Source organism: Asparagus officinalis, unplaced genomic scaffold, assembly GCF_001876935.1.
Source record: "Asparagus officinalis unplaced genomic scaffold, Aspof.V1 AsparagusV1_Un388, whole genome shotgun sequence".
NCBI classification, from domain to species: Eukaryota; Viridiplantae; Streptophyta; class Magnoliopsida; order Asparagales; family Asparagaceae; genus Asparagus; species Asparagus officinalis.
Window position 1 is genome coordinate 82630 of NW_017972653.1, and position 9691 is coordinate 92320.

At 40.2% G+C, this 9691-nt stretch overlaps 1 pseudogene; it reads right to left on the reverse strand.

Moving 5' to 3' along the window:
• LOC109827721 overlaps positions 1-6625 on the reverse strand; it is a 12283-nt pseudogene extending 5658 nt beyond the window's left edge.
• Positions 6626-9691: the final 3066 nt, after the last annotated feature.

A 9691-nucleotide genomic window follows, 5' to 3' on the forward strand; every position in this document is an offset into this window, starting at 1 on the left:
GTTTGGCTGTTGGGGTCGGGTTTGGTTTAGGCTGGGTCCGGTTCGGTTTTGTTCAGACCGGTCCGGTTTTGTTTTGGTTCAGACTGGTTCGCTTTTGTTCAGACCGGTTCGGTTTTGAGGGTTTTAAAACCCCGATCTCTTCTTCTCTTTCTTCTTTTCTTCTTCCTCCCAAGTTCGGCTTTCTTTTACCTCCAAGGTTCGGCTTTATCAGGATCCTTCCCTTACTCAAATTCTTAGTTCTTTCTCCTTAAGTTCTTGGATTTCGGCCGGTGAACTTCATCTTAAGATCTAGGGCTTCAAAGGATTTCTTGGATTTGAACTTCTTGTTGCGGTTCACTTTGTTGAGTTCATCCTCCTTCGGTGCCAGGTAAGCTTCCTTTCTCCTTGCTTCAATTTTATCTAGAACCCTAGCTTGATTTGATTTGGGGGAAAACACAAAGCTTGATTTTGGGCTCTTGAATGATGGTCGAGCCTGAGGGAGGTTTAGTTTGAGTTTGGATGTTTCGACCTTTTAGCTCTTTACAAATTTTTAGTTTTGTATATGGCCGAAATTTTGAGTGGTTGAAAATTGCTTGAACCTGATTTTGAGTTGTATCAAACTTGTTCTTGGTTTGATTCTAGTTCTCAGACTTGTAGAAGTTGTTGTCTGGTTGCCCACTTGAACTCCAATTCTCCATGCCGATCCTCTCGTCTTGGGCATAACCAAAATCTTTCTGTTGGACGGATTTGATTTGGGATGGACTGAATCAGGGATCGAATTTTGTTATCTGGATGAAGATTGTTTGGCTTCGATTTGTTGAACAGTCAGTCGTGAATGAAAATCAAAACGAGTCTTCAATCGTGTCCATGTTAAGTAAGGCCTTTGGCTTCGAACATATTCCAAACCTATAGCTTGGCTCGTGTTCACGTAGGTTTAATTAGATTTTTAACCGAAAAATCCTATTTTATAGAATTTCAGTCAAATATCGTAATTTTCCTTTTTTGTATTGGACTGATGCTTCTCACTTCTCGACATAACTGAACTTAACTCTCTTTGCAGATATGTCGCCAAAGAGATCTCGCGTTGCTCGAGGCCGTTCGGCGACTGAGTCACCCGAGCCGACGCCGTTCAGTTGCATAGGTATAACTTCGTTGCCCTTCTTCTTGTTTATGAATTGGCATTATATATTGTACCCCGCTTTGTTCTCCTTGGTGAGGCAATTGGGAAGAACCGTCACCCTCCTTCATGGGGGTGGACGCTTCACAAGACGTGTTTTGCTTGTTTTGCGCTTGTTTTGACTTTACGTGCGTTTCGTCGCTTCGTTGACTCGTGCACATCCGCGATTCGCTTCATGCGTTTCGTCAATTTGGAGGTGGCCGGTGAGCGTGTTGTCCACTTGGAGCTGGCCGATGAGCGTACGGTCTCATTGTCTTGTTCTCAACGTTTCTCCACTTCATTGTGTCGACGATTCGTTGCCACGTCGTCTTGAACTGTATTCGGGACCTATAGGTAGTTTTTAACGCCTACAACGACATCAAATTTTTTTTTCTCGGTGTTCGATCAACAACAAAGTGTGCACCCTCATCATTGACAATGGAAGCTGTGAAAATATAGTGTTGAAGGTCTTGGTGGATCACTTGAAACTGCCGACCGAGACCAAGCATGTGCCTTACACCATCGGATGGATAAAAAAAGACCTCTCTGTGAAGGTGATCGAAGTATGTCGCGTGCCACTATCACTAAGAAAGACTTATAGTGAATCTGTAGCTTGTGATGTTGTGGATATGAACATGTCATGTCTTGTTAGGACAGCAGTGGTAATATGATGTCGATGCTAAGCATGGCGGTAAGAAGAACGAATACTCTTGCGTATGGATGAACAAGATCATTTTACCACCAATTCGACCCTCCCCAAAGAGGCTAAAGGATCAAAAATCCAAACGTGTTTCTCTTTACAACAAGGGAGAATTTCTGGCTGATCAAAGGAGTTAAAAGCAAAGGTTTGTTTTAGTTGTTAAAGAAGAAGTGAGGACTCTCGTTGAGGTTCCAGAGAAGATGAAGTCACTGCTTAAGGAGTTCGAAGTGTTGAATCCCGAGGAGCTGTCAGAGGGTCTTCCACCGATGAGAGATATTCAGCATCATATTGATTTCATCCCGGGTTTAGTGCTTCCTGATCTTCCTCATTATCGCATGAACCCGCAGGAGAAGAAGATTTTACAAGACACCATTGAGGACCTCATCAAAAAGGACCACATCCGAGAGAGCATGAGTCCATGCGTAGTTCCGACCCTATTAACACTAAAGAAATATGGAAGTTGGCGGATGTGTGTGGACAATCGAGCCATTAACAAGATTACAATCTGCTACAGGTTCCTAATCTCGCGGTTGGATGACATGTTAGATCAGTTAGGAGGCGCAAGCGTCTTTTCGAAGGTTGATTTGAGGATAGCTATCATCAGATCTGAATCCGACCCGACGACGAGTAGAAAACTGCATTCAAGAGTAGTGAGGGCTTCTACGAATGGTTGGTGATGCCTTTTGGGTTGTCGAACGCTCCAAACACATTTATGCGTTTGATGAACCAAATTCTGAAGCCTTTCTTGGGAAGATTTGTAGTCGTCTACTTTGATGACATTCTCATCTATAGCCGAGATGAACAGGAGCATATGTTGCATCTTTGAGAAGTCTTCCAAGTGCTTAAGGAGAATGAACTTTACATCAACATTAAGAAGTGTGTGTTCTTAACAACTCAGCTAGTGTTCCTAGGGTTTGTGGTAAGCTCGCAGGGAATCCAAGTCGACGAAGACAAAGTCAAGGCAATCAAGGACTGGTCGACTATAAAATGTGTTACAGATGTAAGAAGTTTTCATGGGCTAGCATCTTTTTATCGGCGTTTCATTCGGAATTTTAGTTCTATAGTTGTCCCTATGACGGATTGCTTGAAAAAGAAGAACATTTTCGAATGGACCGATAAAGCAAACGCGGCTTTTGTCTTTATCAAGGAGAAGATTACCACTACACCGATCTTGGGGTTTCTGGATTTTGACAAGCTCTTTGAGCTTGAATGTGACGCATGTGGCGTCGGTATTGGAGCCGTCCTCTCTCAAGAGAAGCGTCCTATTGCTTTCTTGAGTGAGAAGTTGAATGAAGCCCGGCAGAAGTGGAATACTTACGAGCAGGAGCTTTATGCTGTTTTTCGTTCTTTGAAGACTTGGGAGAGCTACCTCATTGCTAACGACTTCGTGATTTATTCTGATCATCAGTCTCTTCAACACTTCAAGAATCAGAAACATATCAACAAAATGCATGCACGATGGGCTTCATACTTTGAACAGTTCAACTTTACTTTGCGACATAAATCAGGAGTCGACAATAAGGTGCCTGATGTTTTGAGTCGTCGGGTATCTTTGTTATGCATATTGCGAGGTGAAGTTGTTGATTTTGATAATTTGAAAGAGCTCTATATTGATGATGAAGACTTTCAGGAGATTTGGTCTAAGTGTTTGACAAGACGACCCGCAGGAGACTATGTTATAATGGACGGTTTTCTATTTAAAGGAAATCGGCTTTGTATACCTAGGACGTCATTAAGGGAAAAGGTGATTCGGGACTTACATGGTGGCGGACTTGGCGGACACTTTGTGGGCGAGACAAGACTGTTTTGAGTCTTGAGGAGAGATATTATTGGCCAAACTTGAGGAAAGATGTGGAAACACATGTGAGGAGTTGTCAAGTATGCCAAGTTGCAAAGGGACAAGTGCAGAATACTGGTTTGTATACTCCCCTACCTGTGCCCAAAGATATATGGGAAAATTTGAGTATGGACTTTGTGTTGGGACTTCTCCGAACACAAAGAGGCGTGGATTCAGTCTGCGCGGTAGTAGATCATTTTTCTAAGATGGCTCACTTCATCCCGTGTCAAAAGACTTCGGATGCCCACATGTTGCACGACTGTTCTTTCAAGAGGTGGTTCGACTACATGTGTTCCTAGTTCGATTGTTTTGGATAGGGATACTAGGTTCTTGATGAATTTTTGGACTACCTTATAGCGACGATTCGACGTTTCATTGAAGTATTCTAGCACAGCACATTCTCAAACGGATGGACAAACCGAAGTGGTCAATCGGACTTTAGGAAACTTGATTCGATGCATATGTGGAGAGAAGCCAAAGATGTGGGATCAAGCTATACCTCAAGCTGAATTCGCCTACAACATGACTGTTCATAGTTCCACAGGTATGTCTCCTTTTTCCATTGTTTACAGGAAGGCACCTCGACATCTCTAAGATTTGTTTAAGTTGCCGACAAGTAGTAAGGTCAGCGAGGCAGCAAGTTCAATGGCCGAGAATGCTTTCAATATTCAGATTGAAGTGCGTACAAAACTTGAGAAAGCCAATGCAAAATTCAAGGCGCGAGCAGACAAGAAGAGGCGACTCAAGGTGTTCAATGAAGGAGTCATAGTGATGGTTTACTTACGGAAGGAAATGATGCCGGCTAGAACATACAACAAGCTTCAGCCGAAACATTATGGGCCGTTCAAGATTCTCAAGAAGATCAATGATAATGCATATGTAGTAGATCTTCCAGAAGGAATGGCTATATCGGCGACATTTAACGTGGCGGATATTTCTAACTATCATCCGTTAGTCGAGTTGTATTCAAGTGATGAGAACTCAGAGACGAGTTCTTTTGAAGGAGGGACTGATATAGGAGATATACACGTGACGACTCGAATCAGACGAGTCGACAACAAAACAGACAAGACAAGACTCGACGACTCAAACCAGACGAGTCGACAACAAACTAGTCGAAAGGACCCGAGACCCCGAGACGAGACCCCGAGACGAGATCAAGTGTTGGACGAGATGGCAGGCGATAGAACGAATCGACACCTGCGACTCGACAAAAAGGCGGGACTACTCGACATATTCAGTCGACACATCCCAGTCGACACGAGGTGCGGTGTTAATCGATACATGCCAATCGACACATCCCAGTCGACACAAGGGGCAAAGTTAGTCGGCTCGTGTCCAGTCGACACAAAAGGCGTTACTTTTCGCCACGCTTCGTGTCGACTCGGATTTCAGTTTAGAAAATAGTTCCTTTTTATTTGTTTCCTTTTGGGATTTGGTATTTTCCTTTTAGAATTAGAGTTTTCTTTTTTATTAGAATTAGGATAGGATTAGTTAGCTATAAATAATAGTTCCTTTTGTAAATTGCAAATCAACTTTTCAATTATTCAATTAAGAGAATTTTCTCTTTGTTTTCGTTCTCAACTTTGAGAAACATAGAGCTTGTGGATTCAAGCTCGTGAAATACCTGCTGTTGTCAGGGCTCGTCGGCATCGGAACGATATCCGATCGGCCTCCTCGTTTCTACGTCTACGTCAAAAGGCTCACAAAATACATGCCTATGGAAATTCTCTTTTACAAAAATTTGGGCATGAAAATCTACCAGCTAGTTGATATTGTTTCTTTTACCGAAGTACTTCTCGTTGGAAAAAAAAAATGCAACAACATTTTACATATCTATTTGTAACCTCGCATCAGCCTTTACTTGAACAAGATACAGTGTCATGGCCTGCCAACTTTTCCACCCACCCCACTGTAACAAGTTCTCAAGAAAGACACCACTTGATATGCAGAAGAGTCCACAAGAACAATAAAACCCTGATACAATATTTTCATGCTAAACATTGAACAACAGCAATATATAGCAAGCGCATGATATGTGATTTCATACTTAGAGAAGTGGCTACTTTCCCCTTTATACATATCCAACTACAAGTTTGTTTATTCAACGGCACTGACAACACAAACTTCTATCCTTGCACTATATTACACAGGGTAAAAATGTTAGACGATAGTTGGTGCCTTATTTTATTATAAGCCCAAATTTTGTTTATGTGTACTTGCCTAATTCGATTAAAGAAACCCATCTCTTACTAAATCATCGATAGAACAATCATATTTCACAGACTTAAATTATATTTCACGAACTGATGGAAGCTCCAATCGATGAGTACTAGCTGCCCGACGAAAGGGAGCAAAGCAAAATACAACAAGAAAGAAAAATTTGAACTTACAGCAAGGTATGCATACGGAGGCTTTCCTTGGCGCTCAAAACGCTTCGCCATTATTGAGAACTCTACAGGTCCCTAGTCCCCCTCTCCAAAACAATCACCCAGCGCAGCTTTGTACAACTGTTCTCAAAATTAACATTTAACAAATAACATTAAAACTCTACGTCATCTTCAATTAATCAACTCGACAAAAGTATTGATTAATTAATTAATTAATTAAAAAAATAAAGAATTGAGGATGAACCCTGGCAGTGTCGGTGAGGAGCTCGGTGCCGGCGGGGTAAGAGGCATAGAACTGATCAGCCCTCGACATTCCGGCCCTAGTCCTGCCACCCATTAAAGAAGAAATCAGGAGGTTCTAGAAGATTCTAGAAGAGGGAGGGAGACCAATAGGGAAGGTTCTGGAAGCTACGTGTTACTGGCGTAAGCGTAGGTGATGAGGGCAGCGAAGCAGTAGAGGCCCGTGTACCCCGCGACCCGGCGAAACTTCTGGATCCTCAAAATCCCCTTCCACCGCTCCCACAAACTCATAGCCCTCCAATTTTAGAGAGAAGAGAGCGAGGAACAAGCAGCAGCCGCTATTTATGTGTGAAATGATCAAAATTTCCTAATAAATTTTGGCAGAAACCCCCATAAGTGTTAAATTTTTGTCATTTAATCCCAAATAACTTTTTACAGAAAACCAACAATAACGGATATTTATAATTTTCAGAGGATTGTTTATAATTTTTAGATTTTTTAAGAGATTGTTTGTGATTTTTAGATATTACAGAGATTTTTCTGTTATATTGGATTCATTGGGGTGTTATTTATAATTTTGAAATTCTTTTTTATTTTTTGTAATTTTGGTGTCATTTTGTAGTTTTTTAATTTAAAGCGTTTGTTTACGATTTGAAGATTTTCAAGGGAGCTTCTTACAATTTTAGATTTTTAAGGGTGCTATTTGTCATTTTTTTTACTTTTATGGGCATTGCATAATTTTCATATTTAAAGGTGTTTTTGGAACTTTTGTAGTTCTAAAAGCGGCTATTGTGATTTTCAGATTTTAAAGGTAGTTGTTTACAGTTTCTGGATTTTTCAAGTGGTTGTTTGTAATTTATAATTTTATGGGGTCATCTATAATTTTAGAATTTTTAAAGTTTTTATAAAATTTTTATATTTTTCAAGGTATTTTTTCCATTTCAAAATTTTAGAGTGTCGTCTTTTAATATTTTTAGTGTTTTGATGAAATCTTTAGATTTTTAGGTATTTTTGCAATTTTAGAATTTTAGGGTGACTATATGTAGTTATTTTTATTTTTTAACGTTTTGTTTGGATTATATCCTAAGTTGTTAGCTGTTTTGTTGTAATTTTTAGGAATTTAAAGGGGTTCTTTGTAACTTTAGAAGTTTTCTGCCTGTTTGCAATTATAGATTTTTAGGAAAAGTTATTTATAATTTTCATATTGTTAAGGGTTGTTTATAATTTTTTGGTCTAATTTGAAAATAGAAATAATTTGAGGGTGTATACCGGCCTTAAGGTTTAATTTTCGTTAATGTAAAATTGTAGGGTAACACCATTACAGAGGTTAAGTGCAAAAAATTAAAGGGAAAATTGTGTCTAGGCCACCCAAAAATAAAGGCGATGTGGCCAGGCCCCCCATACTTTTTTTTGTGTGCTAAAACCCTTATTACATAAAGTAATAATGTTTCAGCCCATTTTTCATTCCCTAGACAACACAGAGAGCAACTTAATTTGAAAACCCAAAATTGCCCTTGCTTTCTTTCTCTCTCTCTCTCTCTTCTCTCTTCAACAAAAACAAAACCCTTCGCCGATCATCAACGCCCTCGTCTCCTTCATCCACTCCCCTCCCCTTCCCTCTCAAGTCCTGCCCAGTTCCTCACCTCCGGCCACCATCACGATCCATTCCTCGTCGGACATTTCATCAAACACCTCGCCTTCTCTCTGCCCTCCCCTCGCCTCGTTACCTCCCTCTTCTCTCTCTTCCCAAACCCCGACGCATTCATCTTCAACACCGTCATCAAGTCCTTCCTCCTTAATTCCCAAGTTCTCTGCTAGCCAAGTTGTTCTCTCACCTCGGTCTTGCTCCAAACGAGATGTTGTTGCGTGCCCAGATCGTGAAGCTGGGGTTTGAAGAGGATTTGTATGTTCGGAACTCGGCGATTCATATGTACGCTTGCTTTGGCCATCCGGGCAGCACTTGGAAGTTGTCCGAGGGTTTCGTTGAGGAGGCTGATATTGTTACTTGGAACTCGATGATCGATAGGTGTGTCAAGAATGAGATGGTGGAGGGTGCACTTGAGTTGTTCGACGAAATGCGTGACAATGATTTGGTTTCTTGGAACACTATGATAGGAGGCTACGCGAGTGTGGGAATGATGAAGAAGGTGAGGGAGCTATGTTCTATTATGCCAAAGTGGGATGTCGTTATGTGGAATTCGATGATTGATAAGTATGCGAGGGATGCTAACGTTGCACTTGCTCGTGGGTTTTTCAACTCGATGCCTAAGAAGAGCTTGGTTTCTTGGAAGGTAATGTTAGATTTGTATGCGAGGGGGAAGGATTTAAGGAGTGTTGCAAGTAGTTTGATTCGATGAGGGGCGGCGAAGCTCTTGGCGTGCTGCAGCTGGGAGGAGGAGGAAGAAGGGAATGAGTGAGCTTGTAGAAGAAAAGAGGAAGAAGATGTTAATTTTTATAATAGGATTGTTTGTACTTAGATCAAAAATTAATAAAATATATTGTGTTTATTTAGTGATTAATTTTGGTATAATTTATTGCGATTGATATGTTAATTGTGGTTGTCATGTGAATATGTACAAGTTCATTCAAATAGAACAATTTGGATGGATGATATGTTAATTGTGGTTGTCATGTGAATATGTACAAGTTCATTCAAATAGAACAATTTGGATGGAAAGAGTATGTTTTGTACATATCTAATTTCTAGATTAGAGACTCACTAAGGTTACAATTTGCCTTATATGCAAGTATGTTTGAGGAGCTGGTTATGAAATCTCAAATATAAAGGAAAAATATTGCAAGTGATTTGCTATTGTGATCCTAAACATGCTTAAAATCACAATGCTGGAGGATCAACAATTTGGTGTGTACTGAATCATGTGTGAGAAATTGATTCATGGCATAAGAAGTATGAAGCTTGTTGGCTTTAACCTGAACATGTTAGCTTTCATGTGAGCATGTTAACTTTCATCTGTATATGTTAACTTTCAGGTGTATATGTTAATGTTCACGTGAACATGTTAACTATCAGCTGTATATGTTAACTTTCATCTGCATATGTTAACTTTCTTATGAACATGTTAACTTTCAGCATAGTATGTTAACTTTTACTATTACATGTCAGCCTTCTTTATTACATGATAACATGCAACTGAATATGTTAACTTGTCAAATGTACATGTTAAATATTAGCTTAGAATGCTGTTGAAACTCAAATAAAGTTACAACAAAACATTCTGTCAATTTTGCTAACTTCTCAAACTAATCATCAACTGTGCTCAGGTCCCACCTCACTTCACACACACAAACTGAGACACAAAGATCACAATAGCATGAACCAAGCCAACAATAAGAGAGACACAAAACAGTCAAAGCTACAAATATACATG